Below are 27,303 nucleotides of genomic sequence, written 5' to 3' on the forward strand. Positions count from 1 at the left end.
GGACTAATAGTTACTGATGGAGGCAGGTTTGAACTGAGGTCTGACTGACCCCAATAGGCAAGCTAGAAAGCACCAAGCCTCAGAGCTGCATAATGCAGGCATTTACTCTACAGATGGTAGGAATAAGTACCATTCCTAAGACTTACTGTTCCAGGACTGCAGGGGAAGGTCACATTCCAAAACATATGCCAAAGTGAGCAACACCTCTTAAAGTGTAAACTGTGGTCAGAAGATGTCCCCACTCTGAGGTTTGGTGTTCCCGCGTTCTGGAAGTTTCAACCCCAAATGAATATGAAATCTCATCGCTCACCAGAAAAAAATCCTGACCCACTTACTGCATACCTTGCCAGAAAATTGACAGTTAGCAAAAGTGAAATCAAGTTCAGACACAGAACTTCTACATGTTTTGAAGAAGCACAGTGGGTAACAATCTCGGGGAAACAGCACCAAATAAGGGGAACACTTACCAATCAAGCCTTGTGGTTTGGCCACTATATTGATAGAAACTGTGACCTGGACAGGAACAAAACAGAGGATTATACAGGAGCATTAAATGTAACCCAATCAACATTAGCACTTTTTGTCATGATCAGTTCACCCAAGTCCATTCATCCCACTGCACATCTTTGTGTAATGTGACAGGAAAGACAGGGGTCAGGGAGCCTTAGCATGCAAATCTCAAACCTCATCCGTCCACAGCTTCCAGTACCTGAATTCATTGAAAAAATTTTAACAGTGACACAACGTGTTGAAATAATATGTTAGAAGTCAGCTGAGCTGACAGACTATTGCCTCAGAGTGACAATGAGCAGAGTGTCTCTCAGACTCAGAGACAACAGGCTTACTGTGTATGAAACACGCCATGTGGGGCATGTGGTTCCATCAACGTCTGCAAACCAATAAAATGGCCAACAGTGTATCGAAGAGTAAAGATTTAGACGAGAATTGACCTCTATTACTTTAATTGCTGGCCTATGCCTTCAGGATCCGTACCAAATAAACCTCACAGGGAGGGTTGGCTGGCCGACTACCATTCCCTGCCCCCGACTTGGTCCATAGGTCTCATCTTTCCCTCTTTCTCATAGACAGAGGTTGGCTTTAAAATTATATTCAGATCCATGTTCTCATACCTGTTGAAACAAAGCTAAGCACCCCACTTGGCTTTGACTTCCGAAGTTTGTTTTCTACAATCTAGTTCGTTCCTTCGTTCTGGTGTGTTATTGGATCTGAAAAAAGAATAAAAAGAAAGATTAAAACTCTGGTGTTAAAAAGTCAAAGTGAAGTTTCTTTAAAATCACAACAGTCTAATTATGCCAAACTCTAACAGTAGCAACCACAGTGTAGAGAAGAACACAAATATGTGTGGGAGAAAAGATGGTCCTGCCTAATAAAGGGTCGTGGTCTCTACCGTGGAGTTAGGCGGCAGTGCCCAGGAGTGACCCTGCCACCATGCCTACCTTTTAAAGACCTGGGGATAACATTTCAACACCATCTTTAATGATGACACGAGGACAGCAGAGGGGGGCCACTCTCTGCCCAATACCCCTCAGCTCATGCTACACAGAGATGCACTTATTCATCTGGCTGGTTCTGACTATGGGTTCTATTTCCACTTTCTTCACATTACAGGCCCACAGACTGATCAATACTGGACTTTTCTATCACAGGTCCTGAAGGAGGTGATGAATCTGCAAGGAGATCTGCCTGTGAGCAGAGAGTTACTTAACTTGGAAACTCGGGTGGGTGGCTGGGACACCTATACTCTTTCACTTATCCAGAGGAACTTCTGAAAACCGTTGGTGAGGTTAGGATACCCAATCATAAAGAATGAAAGACAATGTAAAACAGCACCTACACTCATCCTGTGGTTACAAGATAAGACTACTGCTTCAGATTTTCGATTGTCCCTTCAAAATGATCCAGTTACTCTGCTTTAATCAAACATCACGGGGGCATTATGAAATGTTAGACTGACAGACAGCATCCTTTAATTCCTTTAGGGGTGGGTCTCAAATGAATCCGTTTATTCTATTCAATGCCTTGGGTAATAAAACCCTTGGCAGGGCTGTTCACCAGGTTACACAACAGCACTTCGTGGTGTATTAGTGTCAGTAGTTGGTAATGCAGTAACTTAGAAAATCATGGACATCAGAATTAAGCTAGTATCATTTAGAGTAATTTCATGAATAATTTCAACCATTAAGCAGCAGTGTTACCGTCTGACACTGAGCACAGCAAGTAACAATGGAAGAAATCTGACAGTTACTAATATTGGCTTTTGTGGATGTGGTCTTTAGAAAATGTCCCCTCTCCCTCTGGGATTCTCTTGAGAAAGGTGGATACAATAAAATGCCTTCAAACTCCACACCTGGACCTAAATCCCACAGTTGGAAATTGTTCAAGGGTTAGGGCTCTGCTTTAAACAGTAGTATTTGTGAAGCTAGTTAATGTCCCCATTCCCCAAACCTTGGTTCCTCATAGCAACAAAAGCGAGGCAGCCTTCAATCCTACCAACAATCGATCTTTCTGGTTTCTCAATATAGTCCAGGAAGATAATATTTGGAGAATAACAACGTTCCACCAATAAAGGTATCAATAAGTCATTTACATAGTAAACAATATGCACAATTCAAGTCAAAATTAAGGATGAACCAGACAAATTCAACCAGCACCACTTTACCTCAGGCAAGAATCAGGTTCCTCTTGGCGGTTAGGGTTCTCAGATCTTTGAGAGAGACCAGAGTTTTCCTTTCATTTAGTTAATACACATTACATTTCACAAAATAGAAGCATGGATATAAATAAGCCATCTCTGTCCATTTCAAAAGCCTGCACTTGCCATTTAAAGGTTTAACCCAGCTTACTGCAGAGTTAGGCACGCGTGGGCTAGAGGCGGAGCTAGCACGCGCCAGCAGGAGGCGGAGCCTTGTATTCCCGCCAGTTTCGGTGCTAACTCGCTACTAAACAATGTTGTTTGTTCGTAACTGGAGACCATAGAAATCTGGCTTTTCTGTGGAAAAACACTCGGGAAAGAGGAGCGAGGGGTAAAATTGTACATTCCCATTATGTTAAATACACAATTCTACTGTAAAGTAAGATTCAGAACTATGCAACATGATTTCCAATGGCTGTTCACTTCCAGAAACACAGCAGTCTCGACGTTCCTTTCCAAATTTATACACTGAAATATCTCACATTTGTCAAGGGAAATGCATGCAAAAGACTAGCAGAAATGAATTCAATAACGTGCTATTAAACATCCAATTTTTACAGAAAACAAAATCGCAAACAGCATTTCGTGTTGGCCAGTGACCGGCACTCTGGGGCATCCGTTGTCCTAAAATACACTCTCGGCCACGCAGATTGTGAAAGTGGTGTGCATTTTCACACCGAAAATACCACAATACCTTCCTTCCCTTAGAAAACTCTTTACGAATTAAAGATAACACCCAACTCTTTTACACAAAGCTTACGAAAAAGACCAAGAGCTGCTTTTAATGTAATAAAATGATACTAGACCTACAATTTCTCTGTAAAACCAAGTGCCAAACTGTGTTAAATGACCGCCCGGACAAGACCCTCCACTGCATTCACTGTCGTGAAACTTACAGAACTGAGCCAGAGGGTTAAATTCTGGCACCTGCAAATCGACACCAAAAAAAAAAAAAATATATATATATATATAAATATATATATAGATTTATATATTTTTTATTATATATTTAATGTATATGTTTTATATATTTTTTATTTTATATATATTTAATATATATATTTATATATAGTTATACATATATTTATATATATATATTTTTTTAAGAATTCATGAAGTGAGAACAAAACCAGGATCCAAACCAAATAAATCTATACCAAATCCGCAAGTATATTACCAACTAAAAGGCACTTGATCTGACCCTTAATTCCCCCACTTCCCATAAGAGACCCGCGGAGCCCCCGATACCGAAATTTAACAGAACGCAACGAGGCTGAACGAGCAACTGTTCTCCAAAATTAAACGTGGAAGGACACCCAGTATGGGCTGACCGGAGGCTCACGAGCACCCACAGCGTTTGGAAAACAGCCGGCGCAAACAAGACCAAACTTGGACAGCGAGGTACGGGAGAAGGGCCGGGCCCGCTCTCGGTTCAGTATCACGATAGCAAAATGCAAACCGGCGTTAAGGTTCCTGAAGGCTCTTGGCGTTTAAGGCCATTAAGGCCGTCAAAGCACAAGTCCTGAGGTGAATCGGGTCGTCAATTTGCTCACGTTCAAGTCGACGACACCGCGGGACTTTGTTTCTTTTTAAATTAAGTTAGCGTACGACACGAGCGATTCCGAAATTTCACCACACGAACGATATTTAAGGGGTGGAACCCCCCCCCCCCCGCCGCCAAATGACCCTGGAAGGAAGCCGCCCCCCCCCAACTGCCCTAATCCCACGCACGATCCCTCAGCGTGTGAAATTTCTCGTCAGGCGGAAAATCACCGAGACAAAGGGACTAGGGCCACGAATCAAACAAATTCACACAGGCAATAAGCATCCCAAAATGCAAAACAGGAGGCAAAACCAGCTCCCAGGCAGCGACTTACGAAGCTGTCCCGCGCCTGCTCAGGCGGCAGCGCCATCTCCTCATTTTTAAGTTTCAAACACCATAGAGAACCTTGACGCCACATAGAAGAGGGGACCAAGACCAGTATTTAAACGGGTAAAAACATCACAGGGCACAATACTGTGCCCAAATTCACCTACGGGACCCACCCTGTCACAGGCATAAAGCCCGCTAGACTATTAAAATAAATTCTTGATTAGCAAAACATAGTACCACATTTCATACCCCCACCTATAAAAGGTGTACTACAAATAGGCCACTAGCGTGACAATTCAGAATTAAATCAATCTTACGTTCTTCCGATTCTGTGTGGGACCAGCCGCCACGTTCCCTCGCCCCTGAGGGGAAGGACCAACGCCAGACGCCGCACACGACCCGAAGCAAAATGGGCACCGTAGCAACCCGTTGGGCCCCTTTTATAGCCAGCCTATGGCTCCGCCCCCAAAGGTCCTGATTGGTTAGTGTGGGGGTGCTATCCACTCACTCTTCTCGTTCTGTGGAAAACCTCTATGTTCCAGATGTCAGCTCCTTATTGGTGGGAAGGATTCTCGCTTGGCTTTGTCTGTGTTTGAGTCAGGGTTGCGAGAATTCCAAGTACGGAATGAAGTAGCCACTTCAAATTCAAACCAGACTCCCTGATTGGTCCCAGTGTGAATTCAAACAATGCCTCAACCATTTTTTTTTTTTTCAGATTTTCGTGTCACTGCTTCCTTCTGGAAAGTTCTCTCCACCATCTTTGGTCTTGGGATCGAACTCGAACCAGATACTTGATTGGCCGTGGCAGGGAATTCAACCGCTACAGCAAGTATATTTGGGAGTGCTCACTTGATTATCACGTTTACTAAAATTGGGAAAGAGACATAGGGGTGATACCAGGGATCTATGTGGAGTAAAAAGTGAGCCCAGGGGCGCCTGGGTGGCGCAGTCGGTTAAGCGTCCGACTTCAGCCAGGTCACGATCTCGCGGTCCGTGAGTTCGAGCCCCGCGTCAGGCTCTGGGCTGATGGCTCAGAGCCTGGAGCCTGTTTCCGATTCTGTGTCTCCTTCTCTCTCTGCCCCTCCCCCGTTCATGCTCTGTCTCTCTCTGTCCCAAAAATAAAATAAACGTTGAAAAAAAAAATTAAAAAAAAAAAAAGTGAGCCCAAACAGCTGCCCAGCTCACAAATGCACATACGCATCAGGGGTATTAAGTGGGGAGTTGTCGAGTCATTGAACAGCAGATACACAGAATAGGCAACTCCGTAACTGTGCATGGGTGGTTAGGAGAGCATTCACAGAACAGGGAGGATGCGTGTAGGAGCGAGAGAGGCCTGAGGAATGGGATCGTGAAAAGAACTAGGAAATAGCCAGACTAGACTTTGAATTCCTAGCCCTCTAGCGCCAATGTCCATAGTTTAGGCCTCTTGTACGAGACTAATCACACCTTTTGTGCGGTTGCCTCTTCCTGGAATGTCCTTTCCCCCCAATGCCCACCCCTCAGGGCCAGCTCAGATGCAGCCTCCTGCATGAAGCCTTCCTGATCCTACTCCCACAGGCAATAGGCTCTCTTCTGCTCTTGTGGGGTGGGGAATATGGGAAAACTGCAGAGCCAGGGTGCAGGGGAATTTGGGGGGCTCTGGAATCAGTCAGCACTGGACCAGCCCCAAGGCTTGTACTTGGAAGTCTGCACTTGTGTTGTGGTTGTAGAAATTCTGGAGAGTTCAAGGTAAACAATAAAGCAACCCATAGCTGTCTCCTGATTGGACAGAGCAGTTTAAATGAAAAAGACAAGTTGAAAGTAAACTTGATGAAGAAAGTAATAGGCAACAGCTACTGGGATTAGTCAAAACTAGGAAATCAACCTACATGGTAACCATATTTCAGGCTGAACAGGAAAATACTACCAAGAGAGGACACTGGCAAGGTGGAGCGAGTGAGACAAGGAAACCAGGCAAGTGCACGCCTGTGGTTAGGGGGTATGAAGGGGATGGTATGCTTTGCAATTTTGGTTCTTTCTACCTGAGTCTTCAGAGGCCTCCAAGTGAAGAAAACCTAGAAAAAGTGAAATCCTCATCCCTTGGAGGCCCAAATTACGTGATGAAAAGTGGTTGACCAAAGTGTGGTTCCTAAATTGCCAGAATCCGTATCAGTAGGGGAGCTGCTTTTTTGTTGTTATTGAAGTGGGATTCACGTAACATAAAATTGACATTTTAAAGTGAACAGTTCAGTGGCATTTAGTACGCTCACAATGTTGCGCAACCCCCATTTCTGCGTAGTTCCAAAACATCTTCATCAGCCCCAAGGAAAGCCAGTACCTGTTAAGCAGTGGCTCCCCATTTCCCCTCCCCCCAGCCCCTGGCAACCACCAATCTGCTTTCTGTGTGCATGGATTTGCCTGTTCTAGACATTTTGTATAAATGAGATCACACAACATGTGACCTTTTATGTCTGGCTCCTTTGACTTAGCTTACTGTTTTTGAAGTTCATCTACATTGTAGTCATTAGCACATACTCTTAATTATTGGTTTATGCTTCTAAATCAGATAGGAAAAAAAATAAAGCTACTAACAAAAAGAGTACATGTATACTTTCTTTGATCTCTTTACTGATGCTTTTATTTCTCATGTGAATTCAAGTTATTGCCTGATATCTTTTAATTTTAGCACAAAGAACTGCCTTTGTATTTCTTGTAGAGCAGGTTTGCTAGCAACAAATTCTTTGTTTTTGTTTATCTGGGAATGTCTTAATTTCTCCTCCGTTTTTTGTTCTTCTTTGTTGTAGTGGAGGAAGCATAACTTAAATTTAACACTTTAGCCATTTAAAAGCATACAATTCAGTGGCATTAAGTACATTCATAATGTTGTGCAACCATCACCACTATTGAGTTCCAAACTTTTTTTTTTTATCATCACATACAAAAACTCGGTACCTATTAAGCAATCACTCCCCATTGTATGTTACTGAAATTTAGTTGGTATTAATCAGAACTATATTGTTATAAGCTAAGAGGTTAATTGTAATCTCCAGGGCAACCACTAAGAAAGTACCTAAAAAAATATGTGGTCAAAGAAGTGAAAAAGATTTAAATGATGTATACTAGAAGATGTCTATTTCATACAAAAGAAAACACAATGGAGGAATAGAAAAACAAAAAGGCAGAAAGGCATATAGAAAGTAAATACAAAATGAAAAATATATACCCTAACTCACAAATAATTAAGTTATTTGTAAGTGGATTAAACATTGCAATAAAAAGGCAAATATGGGCAAAACAGATTTTAAAATGACCTGGCTAGGGGCGCCTGGGTGGCTCAGTTGCTTAACCGTCCAGCTTCGGCTTAGGTCATGATCTCACGGTGTGTGAGTTCAAGCCCTGCAATAGGCTTTCTGCTGTCAGCACTGAGCCCGCTTCAGAGCTTCTGCCCCCCTCCCCCGCCCCCCCTCGCTCTCTCTTTGTCTCTCATAAATAAGCATGTTTAAAAAGAAAAAATATAAGGAGTTCTTCTAAAAATAAAAAGGAAAAAGAAAAAAATTATTACAAGAAATGAATTTAAAAGTCTGTAGGATACAAAAATCAACTGCATTTCTATAAGCTAGCAAAAAAATAATCTAAAAATGAAAGACGAAAATTCCATTGAAAGTAGCATTTAAAAAGAATAAAATACTGGGACGCCTGGGTGGCTCAGTCAGTTAAGTGTCTGACTTCAGCTCGGGTCATGATCTTTTGGTTCATGAGTTCAAGCCCCGCATTGGGCTCTGCGCTGCTGACAGCTCAGAGCCTGGAACCTGCTTCGGATTCTGTGTCTCCCTCTCTCTCTCTCTCTCTCTCTCTGCCCCATCCTCACTCTGTCTGTCTGTCTGTCTCTCTCTCTCAAAAATAAACATTAAGAAATTTAAAAAAAGAATAAAATACCTAGGAACAAATTTAACAAAAAGTGAGATACTTGTATAGTGAAAACTGTAATACATTTTTGAAGTAATCTCTATACCCAACATGGGGCTCAAACTCATGACCTTAAGGTCAAAAGTCATATGCTCTACTGACTGAGCCAGCCAGGTGCCCCTGTAATATATTTTTGAAGGAAATTAAAGATGGTCTAAATAAATGGAAACATTCCATGTTCATGGATTGGAAAACTTAATATTTTTAATCCCCAAATTGATCTACAGATTCAATGCCATCACTATCAAATTCCCAGTTATTATCAAATTCCCAAGCTATTTTTTCCCTCACAAATTGACAAGCTGATTCCAAAATATCCATGCAAATGCAAGGTACCCAAAACAGTCAATATATTCTTCAAAAAGAACAGCAAAGTTAGAGGACTGACACTTCTTGATTTCAAAACTTAATGAAAATCTACAGTAACCTAGACTATGTGGTACTGACATAAATATAGACATATAGAGTAATGGAATGGAATGGAGAGTACATAAATAAATCCGTATAACCATGGTCAATTGATTTTTGGTAAAAGAGCCAAGACCATTCGAGGATGAAAGAGTAGTCTCTTCAACAAATGATACTGGAATAACTGCATACCCACATTCAAAGTAATAAATTTGTACTCTTATTTCACATCATATACAAAAATTAAATCAATATAGATCAATGACCTGAAAGTAAGAGCTAAAATGATAAAATTCTTAGAAGAAAACATAGGTGTAAATCTTTGTGACCTTGGATTAACAATGGTTTCTGAGTTACGAAACCTGAAGCACAAGCCTACGAACCAGATAAACTGGACTTTATCAAAATTAAAAACTTTTCTGTCTCAAAAGACACTATCAAGAAAATGGAAAGATATCCCAGAGAGTGGGAGAAAGCATTTGCAAATCATATAACATGACATTGCATATCATATTTTTGATAAACAAATTGATCCAGAATATATGAACAACTCTTGCAACTCAATGATAAAAAGAGAAATAACCAAATAAAAATGGGCAAGGGAGACATTTCCTCAAAGGATATATACAAATGGCCAAAAAGCACATAAACAGATGCTCAACACCATTAGTCATTAGGAGGATGTAAATCAAAACCACAATGAGGTGCCATTTCATACTCACTAGGATGCCTAGAATCAAAAAGGTGTATATATTATATATAACATATTAATATACATAACATAACATATATTATATTATGATATATTATATATATTATATAATATATATAATGGAATATTACTTGGTAATCAAAAAGAATGAAATCTTGCCATTTGCAACAATGTGGATGGAACTAGAGTCTATTATGCTAAGTGAAATAATTCAGTCAGAGAAAGATAAGTATCATATGATTTCACTCATATATGGAATTTAAGAAACAAAACAGATGAACATAGGGGAAGGAAAGCAAAACTAAGATAAAAACAGAGAGGGAGGCAAACCAAAAGAAACTCTTAAATAACAGAGAACAAACTGAGGATTGCTGGAGGGGAGATGGGTGAGGGGGATGGGCTAAATGGCTGATGGGCACTGAGGAGGGCACTTGTTGGGATGAGCACTGGGTATTGTATGTAAGTGATGAGTCACTGAATTCTACTCCTGAAACCATCATTATACTTTATGTTAAGTAACTTGGATTTAAATAAAAATTTAAAAAAAATTTAAAAAGACATGAAAACTAGTGTTCAATGAGGTTGTGGAGAAATTAGAAACCTCATACATTGCTGGTGGGAATGTAAAATGGCAGAGCTGAATTGGTAAATTTTATGTTTTGTGAAGTTTGCCCTAATAAGTGAATAAATATAATACACACACACACACACACACACACACACACACACACACACACACACTTTCCATTATTTTCCTGAGAATAAGCTTAGTGATCTCAAGATGAGAGATCCCTATTTGTTCTTGTCTTTTAATAGAAGGCAGGTAAGAGTTGCTCTGCAAGTTCTGGCTCAACCCAGAAGCAGGTATCTCAGTGGCCATGCTTCACCAATTCTGTGCTTTCTGAACATTCATTAATTTTTGCTGTCAACCTAGTGGCCTTGACCTATGTCCTCTTGTACTATCTCGACAGGGTTTCGAGCCATAGCCTATTGCTAACCAGCTTAGTGTCTTTGGGTTGATTAACTCTTTGAAGGCAGAAGGGAAGAGACACATTCAGAGCAGTCTGTGTCTTCAGTGATTTTAAAAAGAATATAAGTGTCCTTTTTAACTGTGTCTATACCTCTAATCTGTACAGTCCCTGGGACACACACACACAAAAAGAACACAATAAGTGTCTATCAAATAAAATAACTTAATCTACACAAAAGCCCAATGATTTGGATATCATTACTTCTATATTACCAATGAGGTCTTCTGGTTTCTTCATTGGTAAATGCAAATTTATTAATACTCACCTCACTGCATTTTGTTGCATCTGTTCATTATATCCATCATAAGAGACAGTATAATATTGGAGAAAGAGCGTTGGTTTTGTATCAGTAAGTTATGAGTTGGTGGGTCAGCTGAACTATATACCATGAACATGGGCAAATGGCCTCTGAATTTCAGTTTCCTCAGCTGTTAAATTAAATGTTATGTATAATGCTAAATTATAAATTACATTACATATAATGAAGCATTATATATTATATGTAATATAATATGGATTATATCATTTTATATATATATATATATATATACATATATAATTTTTTTTTTACACTTCAGCAAGTGGCTATTGCTTTTTTGGGCTTCTTGCTCATTCTCTCTCTCACTTCTAAACAATGTATTGTCCAGGGCTCAAGCCTTGCGACTCTTCTCTATCTACTCTTATCCAGGTATTGATATCATGGCTTCAATACTATATATAAAAATATATTTACATATATAACATGTGCGTATGTATATGTGTACATATATTCATATACATGCATATAAACACTTAACAACCTAACATAGTACCTAACACATAGTGACTAGTTGAAAATTGTATCCATTCTTTTTAAAAAATTTTTTAATGTTTATTTATTTTTGAGAGACAGAGACAGAGCACGAGTGGGGAAGGAACAAAGAGAGGGAGACACAGAATCTGAAGCAGGCTCCAGGCTCTGAGCTGTCAGCACAGAGCCCAACACAGGGCTCGAATTCACAAACGGTGAGATCATGACCTGAGCCGAAGTCCGAAGCTTAACTGACTGAGCCACCCAGGTGCCCCTGTATCCATTCTTAACTAAATGATAGTTATAATTACAGATAAAGCATCTGGCTCAAAACAGGTGCCAGAAAGTTCCTTCCCTCCTTTCCTGGTCTTAATTTGGTTCCCATGCACTTATAGTTTCCTTCTACCAGCGTGTACCCCCGAATTTCTTTTTCTCTGGAACACCCTCTGTTCCCTCTCACTCTCATCTAATCTTTGCAACCTCGGCCTTCCTAATAAATACACTTGATCAAGCATGCGCTTCTCTGCATCAGCCTTCTGGGTTAATTATTTGACACTGGGCACAAATCATGGTCCGTGATCAGCCCTTTGCTGTCCTCACCTGGCCTATTCCAGTGTCTGTTACAGTTGACAGATGACCACTGGTCAGCAGAGACTCAGCTCTGACCTAGTTCTGACAAGGAGTTCACAGCAATAACTCCCCAGGGAATTCGGGCTAACGCATCCCTTTCTCTGGGAGATAGGGCTAAAGAGGCCATGGCCAGCTCCATCTGATATCTCCAAAAGAGAAAATTCGGTGACTTCAAAACGTCTGTTTCAGAATTGTTCAGGACTACTCATGGCTAGGTCAGCACTATGTGGAAAGAAAGCAAGAATCATATGGAACCCCCAGGCCACATATGTTTGCCTTTCTTAGCTCAGTTCATTTCTAGACCTGAACACTGGGACCCATCTATGCTGTCTCTATTTCTGAACATCGAAGCTCTCTTCCCAATTTAAAACCATGTGCTACTCTGGAGGAGGAGGTGAGCAGGGGGAGCTCCACCCCGCTTACTTCACTGTGTGTTCCAGAAGACGCCAGCTTGGACTTGTCAAGAGAAGTTCCATTTTCTTGGGAGGCCGAAGGCCTGAACCATCTCCCTCAACAACTGTCAAAACAACAAGTGTACATTGGGTGGGGCATGGGAGAAGTGGGTGAAGGGGGTCAACAATAAAGAGGAAAAAAAAGAACACCAATTTCTCATACGTGAAGATCCCCAGCAATCCATCGCAGAGCTTCTCAAGTGGGCAAAAATAAATTTTCCTATTTGTTTGTTGATGAAGCAAATATTTTTATAGTGATAAAAAGGGAAAGGTAGTTGTTTGGCGGGGGGGGGGGGGGTTAGTTAGACTATCCACTAAGTAGCTACTCAAAAAAAAGTGTATGTGTGTTTGTGTGTGTTGAGTGAAGGTGGGGGAGGTGACTGGAAAAAGACAATATTGTTCCCCAAACCAAACAATAAGGACAAAATAGAAAACTGAAGATAGAGCCGATCTCTGAACATTGATTTAAAAACCCTAAATCTTTAGCAAATAGAATCTGTCTTCACATGAATTAATACATTGACAAAATGTAACCAAGTGGAATTTTCCCTAGGAAGTAAAACACTATTCAATATTCAATATTAAATTAATATTTATATTAATATTTGTATTGTATTGGCTAGTTTGTATTATATTATGTTAATTTATATTATATTAATGTTTGATATCTTAATAAATCAAAAGAATAAAGATTCAGCATGTGGTTATTTCAATAAACAGGTGAATGAATAAGTTTATCTATACTGATTTCTTTGAAAATAAAACATGAATATTTAAAATATGAAAGAGATTAATACTTTCTTTTTTTCATGTTTATTTTTTAAGAGAGACAGAGAGTGAGAGAGAGACAGAGAAAGTGGGGGAGAGGCAGAGAGAGAGGGAGACACAGAATCCAAAGCAGGCTCCAGGCTCTGAGCTGTCAGCACAGAGCCCCACGCAGGGCTCCCACGAACCGCGAGATCATGACCTAACTGACTGAGCCACCCAGGTGACCCAAGAGGTGGATACTTTCTTAACCCCCTGTCAAACAGAACATTTCAAATTTTGAAACAATAGATTTCCACTGAAATCAAGAACAAGGCAAACAGTGTGTTGACTATTATTTCATGTTGTTCTGGAAGTATGAGCATTTAGAGGAGAGAAGAAAATAAGATATATAAAAGAGAAAAGAAGAAAACTTATTATCAACACAGAAAATAGCTATATACCATTAAATCTCAGAGAAGTGACTTAAGTTAGAAGATAATTTATAAAGTAATTGGTTAGAATTGTTAATAAACATTCAATAACACTCATACTACATTAATATGTTTATTTATTTTATTTATTTATTTTTAATATGAAATTTATTGTCACATTGGTTTCCATACAACACCCAGTGCTCATCCCAAAAGGTGCCCTCCTCAATACCCATCACCCACCCTCCCCTCCCTCCCACCCCCCATCAACCCTCAGTTTTGTTCTCAGTTTTTAAGACTCTCTTATGCTTTGGCTCTCTCCCTCTCTAACCTCTCTTTTTTTTCTTCGCATCCCCCATGGTCTTCTGTTAAGTTTCTCAGGATCCACATAAGAGTGAAAACATATGCTATCTGTCTTTCTCTGTATGACTTATTTCACTTAGCATCACACTCTCCAGTTCCATCCACGTTGCTACAAAAGGCTATATTTCATTCTTTCTTATTGCCACGTAGTGATTAATATAAGTTAAATGGAAAAACATATCTCATTTGTAAAAGTAATAATAAAAATTAATTTCCTAGAAATAACAAGATATGGACAAGACCTTATGAATGAAACAAAATTGTAAAACTCTACCGATATTCATAAAAGAGGATTCTAATAAGTGAAAAGGCATACTTTATTCTTTATGAGAAGATATAAATGGTTTTACAAAATCAATTATATTAATCAGAATATTCAATGTAATCTCAACAAATATTAACATAATATTTCACTTTGGAACCTGAATATATTATTCCAAAATTTACCTGGAAAATAAGCATGAGGAAACTGCCAGAACAATTTTGAAAAAAGAAATGAGAGTGTCCTAGCACCTTTGGATACTAAAAGGCATCAGAAGAATATAGCAATACTACACTGTATGCTAACTTGAAATTTGATTTATTATTTTTTAAATATTTTTTAATGTTTATTTACTTTTGAGAGAGAGAGAGAGTGCAGAAGAGGAGCAGAGAGAGAGGGAGACACAGAATCTGAAGCAGGCTCCAGGCTCTGAGCTGTCAGCACAGAGCCCGACGTGGGGCTCGAACTCACGAACTGTGAGATCATGACCTGAGCCAAAGTCGGACGCCCAACCGACTGAACCACCCAGGCGCCCCTAAATTTTAAAAAAGACATTACAAATAGCTGTGCAAATAAGCAAAGTGCGAAATTCAAGAGGGCAGAAAAAAAAAAAAGAAGCAAGGATTCCAGTATTCACCAATTCAGTGTTTATGGTGACCTTGGAGAATGTAACTACCACATATAATGAGAACTACTGTGTTTAGTACCCATTTTTTAAAAGATGAGGTACGGAAGAAATTATCTTAGGTTTTGCATGCTGAAATACTTGAGCATTCTCAACAGCTATATTTATCTTACATTCATCTTATTAAATGTGATTAGTTCTGGGAAAAAAAGAATATAGCAATAAAAACTATGTGTTACTTACCAAGAATATACTAACAAATTAATGGAACATGATAAAAATTCTCCAAGTAGGCCCAAATGTACATTGAACAAAATGTACTGTTAGATAGTTTGAAATGTGAGGAAGGAAGCTGGTTGATTAAACAGATGTCCTGGGACGACAGGCTAGCCATTTGGCTGAATAAAGGGATGAAATCCATATCTTATTTTTCACACCAAACAAAAAGAAAGAAGGAAGGAAAAAAGAAAACAAAAATTAAATTCAAAAAAGAACAAGTATAAATTGAGATTGTCATTCGTGGGCAATTTCTCAGCAGACACTGACATCTCATCTTGTGACCTTGAAACGTCTTAACATCATAAGATCTCAATGAATTAGTGATTACAAAGCTTCTGAGGGAAATCATAGCTGACTAGAGCATTGAGATTCAGACTCTGACCTTTTTTTAAGTAAGAACTAAGCCGGCCTTTACATACTGATATGTGGTATCTGGAAAGCAAAACTTTTGTCTTTTTAATTAATTGACTAGAAATCTCTTTTATAATCCTCTGTTATAAAGAGGAAACGGAAGCACCAACAGGTAATCTTCCTCTCTGATGTCACCATTCTTTTATTTACCTCAGCTCTTGACACTGAGAGGAAATTTTTATATGTTGCTTCCCCCAAGTTTGCATCTATTTGAACATTCCCACCCATTCGCTCTGGGGGGCGGGGGGAGAGGACTAGCTATGTACTGAAGAGTGTGTGCAAGGATGCCATGAGCCTTTGGTTTGCGTTCCAGCTGTGCACCTGTCAGCCCTATGACTTTGACCTCAGTTTTCCCATGTACACATTTAAAGAGTTGAACTAGATCATTTCTAAGCTTCCTTTGAGTTGAGGCATTCAATACAAAGAATCAGTCGCCTCCTTTCTTTCATTTCCCTTATGTTAGAGGGTCTTTGCTAGAGCATCAGTTAGATGTACCAAGAGATTCTAGTCATAAATACTTTTGTCCATTCATAAGTGTTAACATCCAAACAGCTGCAACTAGCTATACTTTTTAGGACTCCTTGCTGGCTCCCGATTCTCTTGCTTGGAGGGCACAGGGCTCAGACCTTGTGTCTTTCCATCCACCTTTTACCCCTGTAGTGATCTCATCTGTTTTCATAGTTTAAAAGCCATCTGTGCAATGACGACTCCATAATAGATCTCCCCAGGCCAGATCTCTCTGCGTCAGAGATACCCAACCGCCTACTAGACATCTCTTCTTGAAAGTCTGATAGGTGCCTCATACTTGATATGTCCCAAAAGAACCTCCTCCTCTTTTTACCAAAACTGACTCCTTCACCAGTCTGCCCATCTTAGTACACCCAATACTTACAGTTGCTCAGACCAAAACTTTGGAGTCATCCCCGAATGCTCTTTCTCTCACGCCCTCCACCCAATTTGTTGGCAAACCGTGTGGTTCCTATGTACAAAATACATGCAGAATGCCATCCCTTCTCACCTCACCCACTGCCACCACCTTGGTCCAAAACACCATCAACTGGTCCCTAGATTATTGCAGTCACTTCTTTATTAGTCTCCCTGCTACTGATTTTACCACCTTGTAGTCAATTCTCAACAGGCAAACAGCTAAATTGTCAGATTCTATCACCCCTAAGGCTTTCATCATCTAAGGGTTTTCCCTCACTCATCTAAAAAACAAAGGCCTGCACCCTTGCCCATTATCTTTGTAACTTGCCTCCTATTCTTCCCCTCTCTCACTCCATTACAGGCAGAGGACGTCCTCAAACACACCCAAGCATATTCCTGCTTGAGGGCCTTTACATTTGTTATTCTCCCTCCCAGGAAAGCTCCTTTCCGGGTAGCCACAAAGCTTACTGGCTCCCTCACATCCTTCAGGTCTTTGTTCAAATGCCATCTTATTATTAGGCATTCCTCAACAACCCTGTTGAAACTTACACACATCTCTGGCCACACGCCTTTCCTCCTTTTTCATTTATCTTTATATAGCACATTTTACCCTCCTACACACCATGTACTTTACTTCTTTATTTGTTTATTGCCTGCCTCTCCTCTTTAGCATGTGAGTTCCATGAAGACAAGGATTCTGGTCTGTTTTTCCAGTGCTAAGAAGAGGGTGCCTAGCACATAATAGCTACCCAATAAGTATTTGTTGAATGAATAAATGAACTGTCCCCATTGACCAGATGCCTCAGAGATTCCCATCCTTGTTAGAGAATGATAAAATGGCTTTATAGAGTGAATTAGACTGAACAATAAGTATAAAATACCACGTAGATGCACAAATGATTATTTCATTATCTGGCCAATGTACAAGAGACACATACAAATTGTTCTAATCACACAGTGGTGGAAAAAAAATGAACAATGAGTTCTTGAATAAGTGTAGGAAGAAAATAATGGATTGTAGTTTAAATGAAATTGGGATGCAACGGCCTGCATCACAAACCTGCTTTATCTACACTTTGAAAACTGTCATTTGGGGAAAATGTCCTTTAGAGAGAAAGAAGTAGCCCAGAGAGACAAGCCAAAGTGAAGAAACAGTCCAGCCTAGGGCTTGTACCAAGCACGGTCAGTATTTAAATGCCTTTTCACTGTGAATCCTTTACTTTCCAGTATAATACTCTATTTATTTGCAACATTGAATCAAGTGAGCATTTGCTCCTTTGCCTTGAAAACAAATTTACTCTTATTCAGAATTTATTAACAGCAATTGAAAACTCTGGCTACCTCTGATCAGGTACCTTCCCAATACAAATATAATGAACTGAACAATAAGGCATGATTAGGATTGTGTTTTCCAAGAGAAGGTTCTTATTTAGGGTAGATCTACAACATACTATTTCCATTTCCTTTTGTGCATCTTAGTTGCTGGATGCAGAATTAGAGGTTTAGGTGGCTAGATGCTATAGCTAAGGAGAAGCCCCCTTACCTAGGTCATCACGGAGTTCAGTGCCAAATGATGATCTCAGCTTCAACATACTGTGGAACATCTTTACCTTAATTGTTCAAGATACTGGCTTGCATTTGCACAATTGTAGATTCAAGACAATAAGACCTTGGACTGAGGACTCCCATAATGGTGGAGCCATTAATGGCTCCATAATGGTGGAAGCAAGACATATTTGGTCTTACTGCAGTATATTAAAGTTTCAGGATTTTCGCACTAAAAAAGTAGTTGAGCCCTGAGAGAAGAAGAACCTTTCTGGCATTAGCAGGCAATGCCTGGCACCAGTTGAAGGCGATACATAAACAGGAAATAACATTGTGATGCAAAAATAAAGAAAATAAATCATGGCATCCAAAGTCATTGAAAAAAACATACCTTGTCCCCCAGCAGGTCTCTGTGCCTCTAGATGAATGTCACATGGGAACTCAATCATTGCCACTTCATATCAGCAGCAGGCTTTTTTCTTGATGGTTGACAATTTGAAACACAATTAGGAACCAGATATATGTCCTTCACACTGACCACTATGCATATCTGTTTAAAACATTACAGTAAAATAGTAAAAAAAAAATCATTTCTATAGATGTGAAGAACAGGTCTATGCACTCCTAATACAGAAGTGCCATTAATTTTTCTAGGAGGCTCTCTTCTCAAATCTGTTACAAGGTAATATGATATGTTTCCTTCTCCCTGTGTTTTTAATCACTGAAAGATGCTTTCAGGTAAATAGTATACACCATCATTACAAAATGTTCTAGCCTCAGTTACTTATTGCTGTATAACAAACAACAAATTTCATGGCTTAAAACAACATCAATTTATTATTTCTTATGTGGATGGTTTGGATGGTTCTGCTACTTCCTGGGGGGTGTTTGCTGGGTCTCTGGGATGGCTGGAAGGTCCAAAATGGCCTTATTCACAAAGCTGACAATTGGTGCTGGATCCCAGCTAAGAGCTCAGCTGCAGCTGTCGGTTGGGGACCTTGATGTTCCTCTGTGCGAGCCTCCCTGTGAGCCTTCTTGGGCTATCTCACAATATGATGGCTGGGTTCCAACAAGAAGAATCCAGAAGCTAAAAGAAGGCAGAAGCTAAAGATCTCTTAAGTTTCAGTTGTTACTCTTGCCACATTCTGTTGGTCAAAACAGGTCACGGGGCTTGTCCAAATTTGTCTGTTAAGAGGAGGAACGGTGGGGCACCTGGGTGGCTCAGTCACTTAAGCGTCCAACTTCAGCTCAGGTCATGATCTCACAGTTCATGGGTTCAAGTCCTGCCTTGGGCTGCTTGCTGACACTTCGAAGCCTGGAGACTGCTTTGGATTCTGTGTCTCCCTCTCTCTCTCTGCCCCTCCCCTGCTCACATTCTGTCTCTCTCTCTCTCTCTCTCCCTCTCTCCCTGTCTGTGTGTGTGTGTGTCTCTCTCTCAAAAATAAATAAACTTTAAAAAAAAAAAAAAGAGGAGGAATGGTAAGACCACAGTGCAAATGGGCACGTGGGATGGGAAATGATGTTACAGCCAGCTTTGGAAACATATTCTACCACAGTCAAGAAATGTATCATTTTCCCCCCTTTGCTGCTTTCCTTCTCGTTTTCCTCACATATTGGATTTTGAATCAGATCACATAGATGTACCAGACTAGACTGTGCTAAATACACAGGACGTTCTGATCTTAATTTATGAACTATGCCAGTGTAGTTCAGTCAAGGGGAACGGGACCAGGCAATAGCCATCTGAAGATTTTAAGGAAATCAAGAGAGAAATTGGAGTGATGTTTGTCACAATGCATAGTCTATGATTCTGGAAGGTTATTATGCAAAAAGGAGTTCAAGTTTTCTGAAGTGTCTCAGTACCAGGTACCATTCTGAATATTTTCCATTCATTAGCTTCTTTAATTTTCACAACACTCCGAGGTCTGTCTTATTGTCTTCATTCCTCAGTTGGAGAAATATAGGTCCAGAAAGATTAGGTGAACGTGCCCAATGATCACAGCTATTCAGTCAGTGGACAGGGGCTTAAAGTTCAGGTATGTCCGACTCCAAAATCCCTATGTCCACTATACTCTTGCTATGCAAAGAGTGGCCCCGCAGAACCCTTATCCCATTAGGAGAGATGGCACCTGAGGGTGGTCAGGGAGGGGGTTCCCTGAAGTGCGAGGCCTAGAGTAGGGGTCTTAGTTGCTAAGATATGGAAGGGAAGTATGGATTCAGAGGTCTACAAGGAAAGGGAGGAATAGCAGCTGGGATTATATAGGTTGCGGAACGCAAAGCCGACGGGCAAAATTCGGAAAAGCTATAATGAGCTGGTAATGAAATGTAACCTGATTGAGGAGGACAGCGTGGTTTCTCTGAGAAGTCAGGCCAGACACAACTATCCAAATTCTTTTAGGGAATGAAAGAAGATACAGTCAATTCATTCATGTGTGCCTACTCTGAGAACTCAGAGCTTTCCAGAAGTGTGCTCCTAAAATGAGAAGTAACAAAACCAGAGAAAACCCATACTTAGCTATGTGGCAGCCAGAGGCCCCTGTGGCCACTGCTCCAGAGGAGCTAGAAAAGCTGGTATCAGAAGTTCGTTCAAGGTCCACATCTTTCAAGAAGGTGGGCAGCAAAACCTCATGGAGCTACAAAGTGAAAGTTATCCGTGTGTGATAGGAGCCTTCACTTTTTAAGGAGGCACATGTGATTTTGAACCTTGGTCTGAAACATACGACCTGTGTGAAGTCCCGTAACCTGTCTGAGGCTCAATTTCCATATCAATAAATGAAGAATAACGATGCTTATGTTTCAGTGTAGTCAAGTAAAACAAAAGAGAAAAATCTACATCATAAGACCTAGCAGGCAGTGAATAGATAATTATTAGTTTATTCATTTTATACTTACATAATGCTTACTATGCAGGTACTATTCTAAACACTTTACAAATATTAACTCACTCAATCCTCATAACAATCCCATGGGTATAGACATTATAATTACCTTTGCAGTACAGATGAGAAAACTGAGGCACAGAGAGGTTGAGTAACTTGCCCATGGTCACACAGCCAGTGAATGTGAGCATCCAGACTTGAACCCAGATAGTCTAGCTTGGCAGTCCACATTCCTAAACGTTATGTTACTTAACCACCCTGCTAGGTTGGAATTTCTGAATTGTCTATCATTAAAATCTTCTAATGATTCATCTGAAAAGAAGGACTTTCCATTGCACTTTATTTTAATTTTTTTTTTCAACGTTTATTTATTTTTGGGACAGAGAGAGACAGAGCATGAACGGGGGAGGGGCAGAGAGAGAGGGAGACACAGAATCGGAAGCAGGCTGCAGGCTCGGAGCCATCAGCCCAGAGCCCGACGCGGGGCTGGAACTCACGGACCGTGAGATCGTGACCTGGCTGAAGTCGCACGCTTAACCGACTGAGCCACCCAGGCGCCCCATTGCACTTTATTTTAAACCTTTGCAAGTTATTTTGATGTGAAAAGAAAATGCAGATGGCATGCTTGTAGACACTGCACCAAGTTACATGGACTCCGAGGAAAAATGTGCCCAGGCGCCATCGCTAACTCAGTGGAAATGGGGCCCCAGAGCCCACTTTCTGCTCCCCCACACCACACCCCAGAGTGTGGTCTGAAAGCACTGTCAGCCTACACGTCCCTTTTTGTGTCTGCAGGCTGGGTCAAGGAGGTTGACAGAGTTTTCATTCTCTCCAAGGTGATCATTAAGGACATAAATTTTTACTTCTCCCCATTAAATTGTTGACTCTGTTCCATAAAAGCTAAAATGTAGTCTCCAAGTGTGGAACAAAGTAGGCAGCTTGCCATGATTCTGACTTTCCATTCAATTCAGATGGAAAGGGGTTGAGAGATCACAATGCATGATTTAGCCCTGTATCTTTCCCTGCACCAGAAACCACCACTTCACAGGAAAGCAACAAAAAATCAGAATATACCTTGCTCTTTGATATAGGATTATACCTGGTAGAGAAATAAAGGAATGACTTATAGAGCAAAGTGGCAGGACTAAGCCAGTCCAGCTCAGGCCTAATAAGGATTTACTTCGACTCGGTCTGTTCTGTCAGGGAGTTGATAATTTAATGAATAAGAAACTGTCACTCTTGGCTATGTTCAGCTCCACTGCCTTTTTCACCCAACTCCCTCCCACCATCCACACCAGCATGACCCCTACCTACTTGTCTTTCTACTTGGGAATTCCAAACATGGAAGGGGCATTGTTCAGCCAAGGCGGATAAAGAAAGGACCTAAGGGAGACGGGTGCCTGCCTGTCACTGCCTGGGGCAGGGAAGGAGGAGGGATTCCATGTTGAGTCTTCTAATTCCCTGTTACAACTTTTCAGTATTCTCTCTCCCAATGCTCCTTGCTGGCTATGCGGAGCTTTGGTTCTGCCAATGTGCCTTTCATGCTCTGGGGAGATGGCGGGTTTGAGAAAGAGCTGCAATTATTGTCTGGTCTCTCCCTTTCCCTCCTTTATTGCTTAAACCTCAAATGGGAACCTTGAGAGAAAAGGAAATTCTAAATACGACCTGCCATGCCTTGAAAATGCTTCCTCTTCCTCACTCCCTCATCTGCCTGTGTCTTTTAGAAACACAGTACTGTGTGAAAATTGACAGAAGGAAACCCCATTTAAAAATGGAGTCTGGAGGGGCGCCTGGGCGGCGCACTCAGTTAAGCGCCTGACCTCGGCTCAGGTCATGATCTCACGGTTTGTGAGTTCAAGCCCCGCAACGGGCTCAGTGCTGACAGCTCAGAGCCTGGAGCCTGCTTCGGATTCTGTGTCTCCCTCTCTGTCCCTCCCTTGCTCACTCACTCGCGTGCTCTCTCTCTCTCTCTCTCTCTTTCTGTCTCTGTCTCTGTCTCTGTCTCTCTCTCTCTCAAAAATAAACATTAAAATAAAGTCTGGAGACCAGAAGGGGGTACTCTCACACCCTACCACTTGTCATCAATTGCAGACCCAACAGGAAGAGAGGTACCCCGCAAGTCTTACCACTTAGCTACTGCTTTGCTACCACAGCTAGAAGAAAGATTTTCCTCCTTCCCTGGCAACAGTCCAGCCAATGAGAGACGATCACAACTCAGCTGATGAAAAGCCAGTTTATACTTCCAGCTTCCAGTTTACTCGAATGGACTTCTTGCTTACAACAGCCCTCCCACCTCCCACCTTTCCTCTATAAAGAAGCCTTCCTCTGTACTTTGTTCTCCAGTCTTACCTGTGCTTTTGCAATAACTTGCTTGTCCCAAATTGCAATTCTCTGCTATTCCCAAACACACCCATTTTTGCTGGTGAAATAACTGTACATTTTACTTCTAAGGTTAACAGCTGCCTCATCCATATAATGGAGAAAATAACAGGACCCACCCCATAATGTTGTTGTGAGAATCTAAAACGTATAAATCATTTAGAACCATATCTGGCACAAGTAAATACTATGCAGGCATTCGCTATTACTATGTCATGAAGAAATTTGGGATGATAAAGGTGGAAAAAATAGGATGATCTAGAATTTCAGACTTGTAAAGATGAAAAGGACCTTAGAGATCAGCTGGCTCATGCCCTCATTTTACAGATACAGAACCTGAGACCCAGGCAAATGAAACTCTGGATTCCCATGTTAAAACTCTTTCTATAATGCTCTACCTCAATTGATTTTGTTACTAAACTGGTCTAGCTCTCATTTATTTGTCCCTTCAGCCAGCAAATAATAAACCGAGCAATTAGTAAAGTGTTTTCCTAGTGTACAACTCGGGGGAGTTGTGCAATATGGTAGCCCGAAATCTAGATGGTGAGATATTGTGCTCCCTATTACCCCCCTTCCTGGTGTTCACACCATTGTGTGATCTCCTCCTCTCAAGTGTTGCCAGGACCTGTGACTACTTCTAACCAATAGAATACAGCAAAGGTGACACAATGTGTGTGATTATGTACCCAGGATTACATTATATGAGCTATTAATGCCCATGTTTTTGTTTTTTAATTTTTTTTATTATTTTTTTAACATTTATTTATTTTTGAGACAGAGAGAGACAGAGCATGAACAGGGGAGGGGCAGAGAGAGAGGGAGACACAGAATCTGAAACAGGCTCCAGGCTCTGAGCTGTCAGCACAGAGCCCGAAGCGGGGCTCGAACTCACAGACTGCGAGATCATGACCTGAGCCGAAGTCGGACGCTTAACCGACCAAGCCACCCAGGCGCCCCATAATGCCCATGTTTTTAAAAGAGGTGCTCTCCCTTGCTGGTTTTGAAGAAGAAAGCTGTGGTGTTGTTAGCTGCCCTATGGAGAAGGAGCCGAGGGTCACCTCTGGCTGACAACCAACAACAAACTGAGGCCTTCAGTCTGGCAGCCTACAAGGAACTGAATCCTGTCAACAACCACATGAGCTTAGAGGTAAATCCTTTCTCAGTAAAACCTCAGGTAAAACAGAAGTCCCAGCTAACAACATGATTACAGTCTTGTGAGACGTTAAGCAGAGGACCAAGCTAAGCTGTGGCCAGACTCCTGGCTCACAGGAAGTGTAAGGTAACGTGTGTGTGTTCCTTTAAGCTGCTGTGTTTGTGCTAATGCTGTTATGTGGCAATAGATAACCAGTATAGATTTAAAGATGAATAAAACAATGGTTTCTGATTGCAAAAATGTCACAGTCAAGTGGGAAGACAAAAATCTCATATGACAGTGTGAATAAAGAAATGAAGCATAGGGTATGGGCAAGAACAAGGAAGTTGGTGAAACGAGGGTGGACACAGCCTGAAATGAAGCTGGAGACAAGAAGGATAGATTTGGGGGGGTCATGACAATAGGCTTTGGGATTGGGGAGATCTGGGTTCAAATTTCAACTCTGTTACTTCCTAGTGTTGTGACGTCGGGCAAGGAGATTAAGGATTCTATGGCTTAGTTTCATCATCTGCAAAACAGCAGTGATACTCATATTCACTTCTTAGGCTTGTTATGAAGTTAAAACAAAATGCTGCTCATAAAGCAGTTAGTATGCTACTAGCACATAGTACGTGCTCAATACAAATGTGAGCTGTGGGTAGAGGTCAAAACACGGACGTCCTGGTAAGACAGATCAAGGAACTTTATCCTGTAGACAATCGGGATTTAGGGATGGGAGTGATGTCAGCAAGTTTGTGCTATAGCAACATTTATCTGGGGCTACTGTGAGAAAAGATTCAAAGGGTATGAGAGCAATGACAGGAAAAGCAATTCGGAGACTGTTATAGTGGTCCAGGGGAAGGCTGAGAAACCGTTGAGCTGGTAGGATGGGCATCATAAATGGCTAAGTAGGTATGTTATATTCTTGATTGGAATGGTGACAACTAACCAAGGCACAAACATATCCTTTCTGCTACCTGTACATACCCCCCATCAGGGGACAGGCAGTAGGGCCACTCGATCATTTGGTATTAAAACACATGGTGGTCTCCCAGCCCTCTCTGTAATCCAGTGAGAACCTTATCATCTTGGCTATTTTCCTTCTGCTGTGCAATTTCAAGAAAGCATATGAAGACACTCATTTGTCCACAAGAGTACTCACATTGCTCTCTTCAGAGTTGTAGGGTGATTATTCATTTACGAAAATACAAACAAACGCAACCCAAGGTAAATGACTCATTATGATGGCATTCGAGTCAGGGACAACGTGCTGTACTTACAACTCACTCAGGTCTTCAGGCCAAGAATCCTAGTACAGAGGGTATGAATCTCCTTGCCACCAGATTGCTCAGTAAACAAAACCTCATCTCCCACAGGGCCCCTGACAGGGCTGCAGATTGGTGTTTCTTCACCCATCAAGGCTAGAGCTTTGTGACAGCCCAGCTCATTAGCACACAGCGCTGATAGAGTCTAACACCGCAACAGAACAAAAAGTTGCCAAGTTTGCCAAGCTTTTCTCGTGTACTTTCTGTCCACCATCTTCTCTATTGCCTCCTCTTTCTTTATCTTCACCTCTACTTTGAGTATCCACTTCCATCGATCTTAAATTCAGCGTTTCCACGTTCTTCAGAATCACGCTACTAGGAAGAGGAATGCTGTAACTAAATTAACTCACATTAAGGGGCCGAAGACTTTGTGTTTTGCTCCTTCCAGTGCAAAAAGCAGCTAAGTGTTCCAAGACTTAAATGATAAGACTAGCAGATCTCCAGGGAAGGTTGAATCTTCATCCCCAGGAGGTCTGGTATGGAGATGTTGGGATCCTGATTAGGAAGGGACCCTAAGACTTGGGCTGGTGAATGTGAGTTGATGCACTCAAAACATCTTGACTCTCCAGAGTCCTCTGACCCTTCTAGGCCTGCAGAAGTACCCCCACTTCTCCCTGTGAAAAGCTCATGCCCCCCAACCCTGGCTTACAGACAATAGAAAGGGCTCTGTCTTGTAAGACAACATGCATTACTGAAGTGCCCCCTCCCCGCCAGAAGCATGGTAAATTACAATTCTCTGGGTGAATGGCAGAGATCACTGCCACCCTTAGACACCCAAATGATGTAGGGGTAGTTGTTGCCATCATGTCCCCATGTAATTCACCAGACTCGACACTACAAAACCCAGGCAGACCCTAAAGAGTGCCAGTAGGCTGCAAACTCAACCAAGTAGTAGTCTTAATTGTAGCCGCTGTGCCAGATATGGTATCTTTTGTAGAGTAAGTTAACACAGCCTCAGGTTCATGATATGTGGGCTCTGAGATCTGGAAAGGGAGCTCTTTTCCATCCTATCAGGAAAGATTACCAGAGACAGTTCCCTTTCACATGGAACTAACAAGACAATAAAATGTGTTTATGATCTTGCCCCCAGGCTCTATTAACTTTCCAGCCCTCGGTCTCATTATAGTCCAAAGAGATCTGAACATTCCTCAGAACATCACACCAGTCTGCTCTAGTGATGACATCATGTTAATTGGACCAGATAAGCAAGAAGTAGCAAGCACATTAAAGGCCCTGGTAAAACACAGGGGAATCCAGAGGGCAAGAGAAAAACACAAGGAAGATTCAGAGAACATACCACTTCAATTAATTTTTTATATGCCCAGTGGTTTGTGGCATGCCAGAGTATCCCCTCCAAAGTAAAGGACAGTTTGGGGGGGGGGGGTACCTGCTGCCACTAAGAAGGAAGCACAATACCTGGGCAACCCATCTCCCTCCAGTGGGT

General features: G+C 41.2%; 1 protein-coding gene across 1 annotated transcript in view; it reads right to left on the reverse strand.

Annotated features, from left to right (window-relative positions):
* USP26 (ubiquitin specific peptidase 26) overlaps positions 1-4,989 on the reverse strand; it is a 53,152-nt gene extending 48,163 nt beyond the window's left edge. Inside the window, exons 1-3 of the mRNA XM_027054327.2 lie at positions 4,904-4,989; positions 1,131-1,226; positions 468-513 (exon numbers count right to left, since the gene is read on the reverse strand). The gene's annotated coding sequence lies outside the window, so the exon portion shown is untranslated. The remainder of the gene's footprint in view (positions 1-467; positions 514-1,130; positions 1,227-4,903) is intronic.
* Between the last annotated feature and the right edge of the window lie 22,314 nt (positions 4,990-27,303).

This window comes from Acinonyx jubatus, chromosome X, assembly GCF_027475565.1.
Source record: "Acinonyx jubatus isolate Ajub_Pintada_27869175 chromosome X, VMU_Ajub_asm_v1.0, whole genome shotgun sequence".
Taxonomy (NCBI): domain Eukaryota; kingdom Metazoa; phylum Chordata; class Mammalia; order Carnivora; family Felidae; genus Acinonyx; species Acinonyx jubatus.